The sequence below is a fragment of the Misgurnus anguillicaudatus genome, chromosome 12 (genome assembly GCF_027580225.2).
Source record: "Misgurnus anguillicaudatus chromosome 12, ASM2758022v2, whole genome shotgun sequence".
In the NCBI taxonomy this organism is placed as follows: domain Eukaryota; kingdom Metazoa; phylum Chordata; class Actinopteri; order Cypriniformes; family Cobitidae; genus Misgurnus; species Misgurnus anguillicaudatus.
The window spans coordinates 5,216,177-5,233,394 of record NC_073348.2 but is presented as its reverse complement, the minus strand read 5'-3'; the positions used below and the strand labels follow the sequence as shown (position 1 = coordinate 5,233,394).

The window sequence follows — 17,218 nt, the reverse complement described above, 5'->3', positions numbered from 1 at the left end:
TAAGAAAACGCATATGGGGCCCTTTTGGCCAAACCATATGGGTACAACATGGGCAAACACAATTATTCCCATATAGGCTCCTTATATGGGCTGAAAGTGGGACCCACATAGGTCACCTGTATATGTGTTTTGAATAAGGAAACACATATGGAACCCTATTGGCCAAACCATATGGTTACAACATGGACAAACACAAATATTCCCAAATAGGCTCCTTACATGGGCCGAAAGTGGGACCCACATAGGTCACCTGTATATGTCTTTTGAATAAGGAAACACATATGGGGCCCTTTTGGCCAAACCATATGTGTACATCATGGGCAAACACAAATATTCCCATATAGGCTCCTTATATGGTCCGAAAGTGGGACCCACATAGGTCACCTGTATATGTCTTTTGAATAAGGAAACGCATATGGGGCCCTTTTGGCCAAACCATATGGGTACAACATGGGCAAACACAATTATTCCCATATAGGCTCCTTATATGGGCTGAAAGTGGGACCCACATAGGTCACCTGTATATGTGTTTTGAATAAGGAAACACATATGGAACCCTATTGGCCAAACCATATGGTTACAACATGGACAAACACAAATATTCCCAAATAGGCTCCTTATATGGCCCGAAAGTGGGACCCACATAGGTCACCTGTATATGTCTTTTGAATAAGAAAACGCATATGGGGCCCTTTTGGCCAAACCATATGGGTACAACATGGGCAAACACAATTATTCCCATATAGGCTTCTTATATGGTTTAGAAGTGGGACCCACATAGGTCACCTGTATATGTGTTTTGAATAAGGAAACACATATGGGACCCTTTGGGCCAAGCCATATGGGTACAACATGGGCAAACACAATTATTCCCATGTAGGCTTCTTATATGGGTCTGAAGTGGGACCCACATAGGTCATGAGTTTATGGGTTTTGAATGAGGATACACATTTGGGACCCTTTCAGCCAAACCATATGGGTACAACATGGGCAAACACAATAATTCCTATAAAGACTCCTTATATGGGCCCAAAGTGGGACCCACATAGGTCATGAGTATATGGATTCTAAATAAGGAAACACTTATGGGACCCTTTCTGTCAAATCATATTAGACCAAAATGGGGAAACACAATCAGTCCCATACAAGCTCCCGACATGGACCCCCATATGTAATTGTCATTTCATGCCCTGTTTTAAACAGGGATCCTGAAAGGTTTATGCCTATGTTTTCAGACTGTCTTACTTCACAAACCATGGTGACGCTAAAAGCAAGACATGTAGCCTAATAGTTTATGAAGTCCCAAAGGACTGCAGGATAACTTCTAAGTAAAGACGGCTGCATCAATGTAACAGAAGCCTTGCATTTTTTACCCAAAGCTTGCATGGGTTTTAGTGCATTTAAAATGTTATTTGTAATATGATGACAAAACATTGCAAAAATTAGTTAGGTTCAGGCTCAGGTTAAAATTTTCCTGCAAGTCTAAAGCGATCTAACATAATTAGCAAAAGTGAGAAAGTGACAGACCATATTCACCGTATTCTGATATCTAGACCAATCAGTTTTCACTGTGGGCAGGCTTACAATCAACCTCTCTCTTCAGCTCAGTAAACCACTGTACAGTAGTTTATTTACAATGTACAGTAAATGACAGAGTGTCCAAAAAAAAAAACACTGGAAAATAATACAATATTTACTTTATTTTTCAAGTACATAAAAGTGTATCTGTGTGTAAACCCTCTGCTTTTAAACAAAACAAAAACATTTGATCCTATCTTTATTTGTTCCTTTTTATCTTATTTTAAATATGTGTAGTTTTTTATAAATATAGGGTCAAAGGAGTTTAAGGTGTCCTTCATAATTGTACATATATTTTATAGCTGTTAAAAGAGCAACCATATTAAAGTAGGCTAATAAACAACATAACACAAAATAATATATAATTTATATTGATGATTTAATTATTTTAAATGTATGTTTTTTTTTGCGGGGGCTTGTTGGTGAGCTTCCTTCCCAATCAGTTTTTGTAGGGTGGGATGTCTGAGTGTAATTTTAATAAATTAAACAGTCAAAACTGCACAAAAATCTTTTATTTACATTGTCTCCAATGTTTGCTATACTGAGAGGATTTGTTCATATGTAGAACTGATTTTATGTTTTGATAGATACTAAGTGAATTATCACCATACACCAAAGGCCTCTATCATGCTCTGGCCAGACCTTCAATACTGAAAGTGTTTAGAATGTTTAGCCAACATTGAGACAAGCTGAGTCATGCTGAGTCCATGAGTTTAGGTCCATGAGAAGAGCATTGAGCAACTAGGCTCTCCTGATTTTGCCAAGTGGTTGATGTCCTCAGGGCAACTTTATGTTGACCCGGGGGTAACATTTCAATCAACCAATCAGATTTCAGAAATAAGTTTACAGTTTGTTTCACCAACTGTGGTGTGGTGCAGGGGTGGCTGGTGACTTCTCTTGTGAAGGATTCAAAAATTTGTGTTTGGGGTGTCATGTGTGTTGCTCATCATGTCAAAATATGTGTTTGTTGCGTCATGTGAACCATGTGCATCATGCATCGTGCCTGCTGGACACACATCGAAAGGATTTGTAATTAAAGAGGCGCTCACAAAATACTTGCAAGACACTACACTAAATTCATGCCACACACATGACAGGCTACATGTTGTGATGAGATTTGCATCATGTGCCCTCGATAAAGAAGTCACCACGCGGCCGTCACTGCGTGAATGGCTACTGGATTTTATTTATTTGGGGTCTATGGGCTACAGTTTTCCAAAATATACCCTTATGAAAATTAAATAATTAAATTAAATTAAATGGTTTACTACAGTTTAAACAAAAAAAAACAAACATACTCTAGTAAAACCATGGTTTTGCCAATAGTAGGCCTAATCAATACCAAAAAACATTTTACTGTACCACAAAAAAACATGCTTAATTTTCGTTAGCTAGGCTGTCTCTTTTTTCAATGGGCTATTATACTTTCATGTAGAAAATTAACCATGGTTTTACTATAGTTAAAACAAAAACAAAAAACATAGTAGAACCATGGTTTTGCTAGTAACCAATACACCAAAAAAACATGTTTACACTTTTACCACAATAAAACCATGGTAAATTTTCGTAAGGGCTATATGCACATTGTGTTTTGGGGTATATTTATGCAGATACAGGCCCATACAAATTCTAAACCGTAGACATTGTGTGTGTGTGTTTGTGTGTATGTACGTGTATTGCAATAAACTCGAATTATATGTATATCCTACAGAAAATGCAGTATTAATGCTAAAAAGTGATTTGTCCTGTATCATCACTATGTTGTATTCGTTTAAAAAAACGTCGCCAAGAAAGAAAGGACATGCGCATTGTTCTCCTGAGCCAGTTAACGTAGAGCTGGTACATTGCTGTCTTCACTGGAGTGCTGCAAGCTCGAAGTGTGGTGAGTAGATCTGTTTTATTACAATATATGACATTTAACTGTTGATAAAAAGTATATTCAAGTAGTCAAACATTAAAATATTCTTGGATGTTATTCTAAATCAGTGGCGAAGCTCGCCGGGATAACGTTTGGTGAATGCGTACGGTCGAGGTTGCGAAAATCAACCTTGTGTTTAAATTGTTAGAGTTTTAAAACATTACATTTACTCTGTTAACGTAACATTTACTTAAGAAGCGCTTTAGGATAACAGTTATAGTGGGTATTTTTACTTTTACTCGTAACTCGATGATATTTCTATTGACATGCCCTCAGTTTTGCACGACGCACTTTATTTTAATGCAGTACGAAATGCGAACTTCAGATTATTATTATTATTTCATAATTTGCCGAAGCATTTGATTTGTGAATGAATGACTCTTTTGAACGAGTCGGTTCTTCACAAAATATTGCAAATGAATTACTGTTTTGTACCGGGTCGATTCTAAACTAGCTATTGATTGAACGGTTTGAATCAGTTTGAACGATTTGTTCCGTTTGCTGCAGAATCTGAATCATCTGTACATCTGCAGGCTGCAGCACTTCTCGCTCGTAACGTGAAACTAAACACGCCAAGGAGTGGATGCAAGTGAACTATCAATCTACTGAAACAGAAGCGGGAAATGTATTCGAAGACGAAAATGCTCGCGCGACCTGTGCGTCAGACCCGGATAAACGCACGCGAGCTGACAAAGTTAAGTTAACGCGCTTTCAGAAATGTTCACTTGAATCACAGCAGGAAGAAAATCCATCGACGATTGGCGTCTGATTCGCTCTAAAAAGTAATGTTTGTTCAGATGTGAGTGCTTTTTGTGACACATTAGTTTGATAATATTAGATAACACGAATTACTGTATTTTTACTCAAGTAAAATATTGACTGCTGTCCCCTCCTATGGAAATCACGTTTTCGTTTGGCTGCATCTAGTAAGAGCACTATTTTGTTTGCTCAGTTTGATCACTGATATCTATTACAAGTTTTAATGTCATTTTGGATGTAGGGAAGCAATTAGGTGCAGCGTTATAACAAGACTGTTGACTTCTATGCCTACCTTTACATGAATTTTTTTAGCGTACATACTGTATAGTATAGACTTGGTTAGTGAACTTTAACAGTAGCTGTTAACTCATATAATTTTGTCATTTTTATGGATTTTTTTCAGATCCTGAGTAGCTGTTATTCAACATAAACACATTTCCGCACACATGAAGATGGATGACGATAGTTCATCTTAAAATGAAACTTATGTTTATCAGCTTACCCCCAGGCCATCCAAGAGGTAGGTGACTTTGTTTCTTCAGTAGAACACAAATGTAGATTTTTAACTCCAACAGTTTACAGTTATACAACTGTCAGTTGTATAAGTGGATGGTAACAAAAACCGAAAGAGAAAAAAAACATGCACAGACAAATCCAAATAAAACCCTGCAGCTCGTGACGACACATCCGTGTCCTACTTAAGACACAAAACCTTCGGTTTGTGGGAGAAACCGAACAGTATTTATATCATTTTTTACCTCTAATACAACATTATCCCCAGAGAAACGGCAGCCCCTACGCCCTCATTCTGTGCACCTGATACAGTAGGTGGCAGTATGCACCTATGAAGTTGTTTTGCAACCCGCTATTAAACATTAGATGAATAAGAAGGTGATGTGTCAGGGAGCTACACTGCGACCAAAATGGTCGCATATGCGACCTTTTGAACTGCCGTTGCGACCCTAATTTTTAATGGGTCGCAAATGTGCTACCTAATGTTTTAGACAATATGCTATGATTTACTATAAGCATTTATTAAAACAGAAATGTGGATTTTAAGAATACGTTTTATAACGTGCTCTGAGCCATCAACACGTTGGCTTCATTTTGCGTGAAAGCACGTCGTGTCTCTCCCTATCAGTGTGCGTTTGCGTGCTCAGCTGTTTCTCAATGAATTAGGTGCGACGCAAGCGCAGTGTTTTCCATGTTTCTGAACTTGAGCAGAGGTCTTTCTTCACTGAGGACGCGGGACCCGTATGGTTCCGGGTTTATATTTTAAAGGGTCTGTCGGGTCCGGTTAGGTCCTAGTTTAATTACTTTGGGTCCCAAGTCTGATTAATGTTGTGTTTATAACCCGAGTCGATCGGAAAACGGCCATGAGCGCTACCGCGCTAAAGCTCGAGTGCAGTTTAGCGTGCCTTCGGTTTCTATGGCGATGCTTCTTGTTACGACCACGCGCTGCATTTAAATAATCTTATTATTAATAAACCATATCTTTTCTAAAACCATATCCATATTAAGTTTGGACAGAGATTGTAGCAAAAAGCAATCCTTATGTCAAGCCAATTGCACTGAACGAGCAAAGCAATGTAAAGTCTGTCATCGGGACAGCAAGTAGACTTTTAAATTTGAAATAATGAGTGGATTAAGCTTTTTAAATCGGCAAGAGAGAAATAGAAAGATAGAGCAGAAGCAGTAAAAGTGCCTATCTAATAGAAATTATTACCATTATAACATCAGTCACATTTATAATATCTAGACCTGCACTGTCTATTAATATACTATACATAGTATTGTATTATATTGAGTTTGATGAAAGGGGTCTAATTGCTTCATATATCAGTGCAAAAACAGTAAGTGTTTTCATGGTGCTTTGACAAACAGTGTCAGCTTTGTTAATGGCAAAGAAAGTTTGGGGTGGTTAGATTGATGAAATATAATGTGAAATTAATATAAATTTTCAATAAATCAAAGTATTGTGTTGTGTAACACATTATTAGTTCTTCGTGACGTCACATGTATAGTAGACCATTATTTGTCAGTGGGTAATAATTGCCTTTTTTACCGGCTACCACCACCAAGTAAATTTCAGATCTGTGGGAAACACTGCAACGTTTAAGAAAACAAGGCGGCATGTGCAAAAGATGGCAAGTAAAATAAAAAGCATATCTGTATGCAAAACAGTTTCATTATTGTTCATTATTATCCAGAACGCCTTAATATAACTTGAAAAAAATATGTGCGACCAAATCATATTTTGCGCCAGTAACTGAAAAAGTTGGTAGCGCAAGTGCCACCAGTGGAAAAGGTTAGTGTAGTTCCCTGTGTGTGAATGCGCGTGTTTCATTTTAAGATGAACTATCGCTATAAACAGGCCCATTGGCTGCCTACATATTATAATAAGCTGTTTTAAATTTCAAATGTTCAATGCCTTATTGCACCGAGCACAACCCGAACATAATTTCTAAATATCTATCCGAACCCGGCCCGTCGGGTACCGTCGGGTCCCGCTGGCTCGGTTCGAGTATCCATCCTTTAATACCTACTGTATGCCAAAGACTGTCATTGCAAAAAGTACAAATGTGCCATTTTTAATATTTCTTTATCTTAAAAATGTATTTGGTTTTGCAGATGCTCTTAAGAACAACGCCCTGATGTCCAAGGTCAACCAGCAAGAAGCTGAGAAGGCACTGCCAAAATGGTTTACTGGGGCAAGGGACAGAGGAGGACAGAGAGCATCAAGAATGCAGAAAAGGATGTCTGTTTGAGAAAGGTTAAAACTACAGTTGTTGATTTGAACTGTTGTAGTTCTTTAATTTTTCTTAAAGGAAAACACAATCATTTTTCAATATTTACCATGTTCTTTCCTCAACTTGGATGAATTAATACAAACCTCTCTTTTCTCAATGTGTGCACTTAAAGGTGGGGTGCACAATTTCTAAAAAAAACGTTTTGGAAAAGGGAGACAGGCCGACTATCAAAACACACTTGTAGCCGATTAGCAGCATGTCTACTAAATCAGTGGTTCCCAACCTTTTTAGCCTTAAGTACCCCCACAGCCCCAAGTAAGTAAGGCCCAAGTACCCCTTCATCGAAACTAAACCGAAGTTGTGTTTTAAAGACAAATAATTAGTAATATTAATTAATTAATTAGTTTTAAACATTAAAGTAAAAAGCACTGACTGATGAAGCATGTCTATTTCAACAAGCCACTATCATTGCGATCAGTGTTTGCATTTTATCAGCTCATTTGCATTTTAAAAGACACACCCAAAAATGGCACATTTTGCTCAGGCCTACAAAATGGCAATTTTGACATGCTATAATTAATTATCTGTAGTGTGTTTTGAGATAAAACTTCACATATGGACTCTGGGAACGCCAAAGACTTAATTTTACAAATTTCATCATATGACCCCTTTAAGGGCCAGATTTACTAACAGCTTGCGCAAACCATCATTTTGGCATTAAATAACGAGTGAACTTACTAAAGACACGTAGTAGATATTTAGCTCTGAAAAGGTGCTATTTTTGCGACCTTAATGCATGTGCATTTGTAGAAGTTTTCCTTTTAGAAGCAACATTAATGCGAGGAGAGTATTAAATTTTGCCAGGGGAACATACTTTAAAAAAACTATATAGTTTGCCAAGCCATGCTATGTTTAATTTGCTGGAGAAAAGAGGAGGAGAAGTCACGAGGAGAAGTCAAATCAGGTATTTCAAAACGTATTTTACCCTTCATCTTTTGTCCTCCGGTTCTTAGTGTACTTTTACTTAGCTGGAATTTCACACTCCGCAGTCCACATTTTCATTGCGATGTCCTGCCGAGGTCTCTTATTTGCGACCCTGTATTAATTTGCGCTGCTAGTAGATTGCAGTGATCATTAGAGAAATGTGCTTATGTCATTATTGTGCCTGTGTATTTTATTTGCGCCTTTGTAGTAAATCACGCGCAAATTTTCCACTCCGTCGCTTATTTGGAATTCTCACGTCCTTTTTAGAAAATGCCCTAAATTTACTAAAATCTCAATTTAAGTTACTAATAATTAAAGTGTGCAAATAAGTTAAACTATTCGGTTCAAATATAAAGAGAAACAAAATGTGTTAAGACATTCTCTATAAATACAAAAGACATCATACGGGACAAAATATGTTAGCCAAAAACAATGCAAACGTTTTTTTTTTTTTGCATCATTTGAAAATGCAATGGCAGCGGGAATGAATATTATAACATTATTTGAACATTATTTATAGTTAATAAACTTTGTGTCTTTAGAAACTATTCAGGTTCATTGAAAATAGTCAGATCGTTCTTGAGTTGGACATCGCTATTGCGTTTTGGATCATGCAGCGCATTTACTCTTGACGGCTAATTATATTAATGATAAGATTAAAATTACAAAGTTGTCCTTTTTACAATGCTTTCCTCACAAAAATCAATCTTATGTAAATGACTGTACAAACGAAAGACATTTTTATTAAAAGTAAATGAAATCAAAGCAAAATGTAAATCTTTTCGCGTACCCCCTGGAAACTCTTCACGTACCCCCTGGGGTACGCGTACCCCCGGTTGGGAATCACTGTACTAAATGACATCGTTGCCTGGGTTTCGTATGTGTGGGGCGGGTCTATCAAAAGAAGGTCCAGATTCTATTAGGGTAAGGGTGTGTTTGTTTAGATGATTTCAAATATCAACATTGGCTTTCATGCACCCTGCCTTTATTTGTTGTAAAGTGTGGCGTGAATGTGTTAGCATTTAGCCAAGCACCATTCATTCATTAGGATCCAAACAGGGATGAATTTAATAGCCACCAAACACTTCCATGTTTTCCCTATTCAAAGACTGTTACATGAGTAGTTACACGGGGAAGTATGGTAAAAAATATAACTATATTGTATGGCGGAAGAGCACTTAGTTTGTAGCACTCGACCTTGGGCACAGTAACATCATCACTCCTGACTACTCCCCCTCTTGCTTAAACTACAGTCAACATAACCAACACGCCTGTACTAATGTTTAGTACATTGAGCAGACTCTGCGAAATATCAAGTTAAGTTTAAGTGTACGCATTGAGAAAAGAGAGATATGTATTTATTCGGCTAAGTTGATGGAAGAACATAGTAAAATATTGAAAAACTGTGTTTGTAATTATCTTACTTTCATTTACTTTTAAGGGCCCCATTTCAATAATTTTTTAAAGGGGCCACGGCATGAAAATCTGACTTTTTCCATGTTTAAGTACTACAATTGGGTCCCCAGTGCTTCTATCAACCTAGAAAATGTGAAAAAGATTAACCCAGTAACTTCCATTCTCTGCAAGCATGTGAAAAAATAGGTAGTTGAAATTTGGCTCTCCTTATGATGTCAGAAGGAGCTCTTATTATAATAATACCACACCTTAATCTGCACTATCCAACCACAGCACTGCCATTTAGTGCAGAGAGGGAGAGACAGAGAAAAGAATTCACAGCACAATTAAGTTTCAATTTCAACAAACCACCATCATTGTTATCAGTGTTTGAATTTCATCAGCTCATTTGCATTTTAAAGTAGGGATGCACCGAAATGAAAATTCTTGGCCAAAACCGAAAACCGAAAAAAGGAAACCAAGGCCGAAAAATCGAAACACCGAAAGAAATTATTATGCCAATTATAAGTACAATTGCATTTATGGCTATCACTGTGTACTAACTTTACTAGGGGTGTGTGATGGATAAAAAAAACCTCACAGTTCGGATCACATTACAGTTTTTGAGGCACAGATCAGATTATTTTTCGGATCAGCAAAAAGCAGGTGGGAAAAAATCTAATAAACAATAGAGAAATTGCAAACATTTACAAAAAAGAACAAAGTTGTACATTAATAAGGTCTGAAATTAGCATTAGGTACATAAATCAAATTAAATGAATCATAACACAATAAATTAAATGTATTATTATTTTTAGAGCTATTTGTCTCTTTGTCATGGGTTGTTTGATTAACATTAATGACACAGACTTAAGTAGGTTAATCTGACTGTAATCTATACATACACTTAAGACATAAACAAATGTTTTTATTAGAAAAAGAATACTGTGGAGATAATTTTGTTTATATGTGCCCTGTCAATAACAGAGAGATTTTATGTTTGCTTTTTTTTTTAAACGCGTTTCTCTCGTATGTGCACTATTAAACGCGCGCACACATAGAGAACGAGGGTGGATCCCAAACAGCGCAACAGTCGCTCCACATAAAAACGTTACGTTGTGTTTCGTTGCTTTATTCGCCGAATGTATGTTAATGGATTACAGTATGAGACATATTAGCGCGACTCTCTCTAAAGTTTACACATCAAGACATGCTTAATCTTTGCAGACGCGTGCAAACAGCTCGACCGTGAGTGAAACCTGCTTGAGCACGAAGGGCAGGGGTTGGAGACGACTGATCACCGTGAGTGAAACCCAAGCGCTAGTGCACGGATGGGAGGGGCGCAGTTAACATTCATTTTCGGTTGACTTTTTCGGCTGGATTTTTTATTTCGGCCCGAAACAGATAATGCCATTTTCGACCGAAAATTTCGGCGACCGAAATTTCGGTGCACCCCTATTTTAAAGGACACCCAAAACAGCACATTTTTGCACACACCTACAAAGTCGCTATTTTAACATGCTATAATAAATTATTTATATGGTATTTTGAGCTAAAACTTCACATTTGTGCTCTGGGGACACCAAAGATTTATTTGACATCTTAAAAAGGTCTTGTGAAATTTAAGATGTAAAATAAATCTTTGGTGTCTCCGGAGTGCATGTGTGAAGCTCTGGCTCAAAATATCGTATATATGGATGGTTTGTTGTGGCAGGTTGAAGTTGCCACTTTGTAGGTCCAAGCAAAACTGCGTCCTTTAAACGTGTCCTTTAAAATGCAAACACAGATCACAATGATGGTGGTTTGTTGAAATTGAAACTCAGTTGTTCTGTCAATTATTTTTTCTCACTCTCTGCACTAAATGGCAGTGCCATGTTTGGATAGTGCAGATTAAGGAGTGTTATTATTATAACAATATCCCCTTCTGATATCACGGGGGGAGCCACATTTGTATTACCTATTTTTGACATGCTTGCAGCGAACATTTTACCAGGTTTTCATGCTATGGGCCCTTTAAATATAATTTTTTTTCTAATTGTATTCGCAATATACTTATCAAAGTACATACCTCCTTATACTATATATGGTGGCAAGAAAAAGTATGTGAATCTTTTAGATTTTCATACTTTTTTTATAATTTTTTCATAAAATGTGATCTGATCTCCATCTAACATAATGTGTCTAAAAAAAAACACAACTTCTGATCTTTTATGTCTTTATTGAACACACTTAGTGGCCAACCACATCAAACGTGTTTATGGAAGTTGCAGGCGCCTTTTTTTTGAATGATATTTTTTGGGCAGGGAGCGTTTGCGTGCTGTTTATGCGTGCCGAACGGCTTGCGGTTTTTGCTGCCAGTCGCAGCACTCGCTTTTGAAGGAGCACTGAGAGCGGAAAAGCGCACGACGTCATTCGCGTCTTTCCATTTTCCAATCGAATGAGGGGAGAGGCAGGCCTTACGGTGTGGTGAGGGAAGTTTACAGTGCTTTGAAGAACCGGACTCTCTCACTCTCTCCTGCGTGTTTGTGCACCTCTCACCCTCAAACAAGGTCACAGTAAACGCCCTCTTTTTAAAGTTTCTGCTAATATGACAGTTAACAGCAAAAGAGCGCTCACGCTTCAATATTTGGACGTCTCATGTGTATGCCGTTCTTCAAGTCAATCCATAAAATCTCTATTGTGTTGAGGTCTGGGCTTTGACTTGGCCACTCCAAAAGGCGGATTTTGTTTTTCTGAAGCCATTCTCCTCTGGACTTGCTCCGGTGTTTTGGGTCTTTGTCCTGTTGCATCACCCAGACATTCCTCCTACAGACATTCACACATTATCCTGAAGAATTGTCTGATAAACTTGGGAATTTATCTTCCCCTCAATGATTGCAAGCTGGCCATACCCTGATGCAGCAAAGCAGGCCCAAATCAACAGGTCTTCTCCATAATACTTTACAGTTGGGATGATGTTTTCATAATGATATTGCGTGCCCTTTCTATGCCAGATGTAGTGCTGTGTGTTTTTCCAAATAGTTCAATCTTCGTTTCATTAGTCCACAAAACATTTTGCCAAATACCACTGTTGGAATGTCAATTTGTTCTTTTGCAAATTTCAGCCGTGCAGCAATGTTCTTTTTAGTACTGTAATTAGTGACTTCCTTTGGTGTCCTGCCGTGAATACACTGCTTGTTCAGTGTTTTACGTGTTGTAGACTCAAATACAGAGAGTTCCAATAATGCCTTCAAATCTTTGCCTGTCATTCTGGGTTGTTTCTATACCTCATTAAAGGAATAGTCTACTCATTTTCAATATTAAAATATGTTATTACCTTAACTAAGAATTGTTGATACATCCCTCTATCATCTGTGTGCGTGCACGTAAGCGCTGGAGCGCGCTGCGGCACTTCGATGGCATTTGGCTTGGCCCCGTTCATTCAATGGTACCATTTAGAGATAAAGTTAGAAGTGACCAAACACATCAACGTTTTTCCTATTTAAGACGAGTAGTTAAACGAGCAAGTTTGGTGGTACAAAATAAAACGTAGCGCTTTTCTAAGCGGATTTAAAAGAGGAACTATATTTTATGGCGTAATAGCACTTTTGGGAGTACTTCGACTCGCCTGAAAAGTCCGCTCCCCTTCTCACTCTCATAATGGGAGAGGGAGGGTGTTACTGCGCCGAGTCGAAGTGCTCCCAAAAGTGCTATTACGCCATAAAATATAGTTCCTCTTTTAAATCCGCTTAGAAAAGCGCTACGTTTTATTTTGTACCACCAAACTTGCTCGTATAACTACTCGTCTTAAATAGGAAAAAGTTAATGTGTTTGGTCACTTCTAACTTTATCTCTAAATGGTACCATTGAATGAATGGGGCTAAGCTAAATGCTATCGAAGCGTCGCAGCGCGCTCCAGCGCTTACGTGCACGCACACAGATGATAGAGGGATGTATCAACAATTCTTAGTTAAGGTTATAACATATTTTAATATTGAAAATGAGTAGACTATTCCTTTAATGAGTCTTCGTGGTGCTCTTAGTGTCATTTTGACTGGGTGTCCATCTCTTGGTAGAGTAGCAACAGTCCCAAAGCATCTCCATTTGTAGATTGTATGTCTGTAGACTGGTGAATTTCTACAGTCTTTGACATAACTTTTAACCCTTTCGAGCTCCATGTAAAGCAACAATTCTTGATTAAAGCTCTTTTGATAGCTCTTTTTGGTGAGGCATGGCCCATATAAAAAAATGAACTCCAAAAGTAAACTTTAAAGTAGCTGTAGTCCACACCTCCAAATACATTATCTTAAAGAGACTCCAGGTGTGATAAAACCTGACTCCATTTTGCTTTTTCGTGTTCTCGTTCGCTTAAAAGTTCACATACTTTTTTCGCAAGCACTATGAGTTTTTAGGTTGTTCTTAAATAATTCTGTTCTTTCATGTCTTTATTGTTTTGTTTTTTTAGAACCATTATGTTTGTCAATACCCTTGACTTGATGAAGACCAGATCACATTTTATGACAAATTTATTTAGAAAGCTATGAAATTCCAAAAGGTTAATATACTTTATCTTGTTACTGTATTTCTTGAAGGACATACTTCTTTTCAAAACACTCAAGACTCTAAAAGGTTCTAAAATAGTTTTGTGCCATTGTAACAAATGTGGCATGATGGTTAGTTAAATAAAAATGGAATTTGAAAGGATTTCAGTGTCACTGTGTGCTTTACTTCTTTCTGCCCTGTTAATACAGGGCGTCATCACACTCCTCTCATTACAATACGCTAACTGGATAACACTGGATATGTCTTATTGAATATGCAGTTTACTAAAATAATGTATATACCTGCAACAAATTAATTACAGCCTAACTATAGTTATTGTATTTACTAGCTGCTGACCTAGGATTTATAGTTATAATTTTAAAGAAATCTATATTTTGCTGTACCTTTTGTTGTGAATTGTGTCTTTTGGGGTATTTTTTGCCTAAATATAGTCAAGGGGGTTGTATGATTCTTTGGTTCACAACTTCCTATTCTGAAAGTTTGATCAATTCTGCAACAAATGTATTTATGGTAACTCAAAAAGTTTTTCTTGTGTAGTTTAATGCAAGTTCAGACTAACATTTTAATTTTTTTGGTTTAACCTCTGCCACAGCTTTTCAAAGCTGAAACTCATGTAGATGTAGCAGAAACGCATACAATCCCACCAGCAACCCAGATTTTAGATCAGGTAGTCTTCGTGTAGCACCCATTTAGAGCTGTAAGATGGGTCCCAGATGGGTTTTGCTTATGTTGTACATTTGGGAACTACCTTAAAACCGAGTAAAATCCTGCATATAACCTACATGGGCAATTGACAAGGGGCAAACATGGAACCCACGGACAATCTCACTTACAACCCATATTTCATGACCATGTTGTCCCTATGTAGTACCCACATAAAACTCAAATCTGGGCCCAACATGGGCATTATGCATATTGCCCAATTGGGGCCCACCAAACACCCAGTGAAATCCTGCAGATAACCTACATGGGTAATTGACAAGGGGCAAACATGGAACCCGCGGACAATCCCACTTACAACCCATATTTCATGACCATGTTGTCCCCATGTAGTACCCACATAAAACTCAAATCTGGGCCCAACATGGGCATTATGCATATTGCCCAATTGGGGCCCACCAAACACCCAGTGGAATCCTACAGATAACCTACATGGGTAATTGACAAGGGGCAAATATGGAACCCGTGGACAATCCCACTTACAACCCATATTTCATGACCATGTTGTCCCCATGTAGTACCCACATAAAACTCAAATCTGGGCCCAACATGGGCATTATGCATATTGCCCAATTGGGGCCCACCAAACACCCAGTGGAATCCTACAGATAACCTACATGGGTAATTGACAAGGGGCAAACATGGAACCCGCGGACAATCCCACTTACAACCCATATTTCATGACCATGTTGTCCCCATTTAGTACCCACATAAAACTCAAATCTGGGCCCAACATGGGCATTATGCATATTGCCCAATTGGGTCCCACCAAACACCCAGTGGAATCCTACAGATAACCTACATGGGTAATTGACAAGGGGCAAATATGGAACCCGTGGACAATCCCACTTACAACCCATATTTCATGACCATGTTGTCCCCATGTAGTACCCACATAAAACTCAAATCTGGGCCCAACATGGGCATTATGCATATTGCCCAATTGGGGCCCACCAAACACCCAGTGGAATCCTACAGATAACCTACATGGGTAATTGACAAGGGGCAAACATGGAACCCGCGGACAATCCCACTTACAACCCATATTTCATGACCATGTTGTCCCTATGTAGTACCCACATAAAACTCAAATCTGGGCCCAACATGGGCATTATGCATATTGCCCAATTGGGGCCCACCAAACACCCAGTGGACTCCTACAGATAACCTACATGGGTAATTGACAAGGGGCAAATATGGAACCCGTGGACAATCCCACTTACAACCCATACTTCATGACCATGTTGTCCCTATGTAGTACCCATATAAAACTCAAATCTGGGCCCAATATGGGTGTCGTGCATGTTGCCCAGGTGGGGCCCACCTAGTAGCAAGTGCAATCCTGCATGAAATCCATGTGGGCAACTGGCATGAGGCCATTATGGAACCCGCGGACAATCCTATATAGGGCCCATTTTTCAGCCCAGTTCATACCCATATGGGCCCTATATACAAATGTTGGCTGGGTACTGATTCCACTAGAACCGGCAGCCTCTTCGTCCTCCCTCGACGAAGTGTGCGAAGGCGGGGGTTTGTCTGACGAGACACACAGCAATACACAGCAATACACAGCAATACACAGCACCACGTCAAAGTGAAAGTTTCCACAGCACAAAGACTCACCCACCACACTCAAGTGTACACAAAGGGCGCCCGTCTTCCTCCACTTCGCTCAGGTCTGATCTGGCGATGAATAACACGGCCTAGCTAGTAGTTTCGTCGCTGTGGCGAGCTTCAGTTAATGTTCCTTCGGCTCACCCACCACGCTATCTTAGGGGTAGGGCCGCCCTCCCTCTCCTGGAGGTATCTGATATAAAGGCAGATTAGTATACAATACGTCTTCAATTGAATATTTGTACTCACGACTGTTGCAAACTCTTTGTCCCACTATCCTCCGCTTCGGTTCACGCTGCAAACAACTCCAGTCTGAGAAAGAGAGCTAGACAGCCACCAGCAGCGCACCGGACGAGCACAACACAGCGCTTCAACACAACACCAACAACAAGCTCCCAAACTGTGATTTAAGCTGATCTTAAATACTGCCCTGTTCAGCGTGTTCTCCAATCATCAGCCGCTCCTGTTAACTAGGCACAGCTGCATCCAATTCGCCGATTTTCCCTCTCGCGGTGCTACCGGAAGTTCCGGTGTTCTTCCTTTCCGGTCCGGGCGGAAACGCTTCCGGGCGAAACCAAACTTCCTTAACTTTGGTTCCGCCCCTAAAAAGATTGTCACCTTGTGACACGTATAACCCATGAAATATAGAAATATAGTCTATTGTTTTCATCAGATTTTGCATGAACGTCTGTTAATACAATATAATATACAATCTGAGGACTATTTACATTGTAACATGTAAGGGTATATGAGATTACACCCCGGTAATTTTTGTTCCGTTAAACACATGAACCCGCCTTCAAAGTTTGTATTTAAAATAGGGAGGTAGTATAATAGATAATCCAAACAGCGGCATTGAAAGCGTGAAGTCCTTTAGAGATTTATCCAAACGCTCACTCGTTCCTCCATCAGCCAATGACTTCATGGAAAATATTGATAGACAAAACATTCAACGATC

The 17,218-nt window shown here is 38.8% G+C and overlaps 1 long non-coding RNA gene across 1 annotated transcript; it reads left to right on the top strand.

Annotated features, from left to right (window-relative positions):
* The first annotated feature begins 4,061 nt into the window (after positions 1–4,061).
* LOC129453824 (uncharacterized) lies at positions 4,062–7,224 on the top strand. The gene is made up of 3 exons (XR_012372698.1): positions 4,062–4,190; positions 4,659–4,775; positions 6,887–7,224. It is a non-coding gene; the product is annotated as an uncharacterized lncRNA (long non-coding RNA).
* Positions 7,225–17,218: the final 9,994 nt, after the last annotated feature.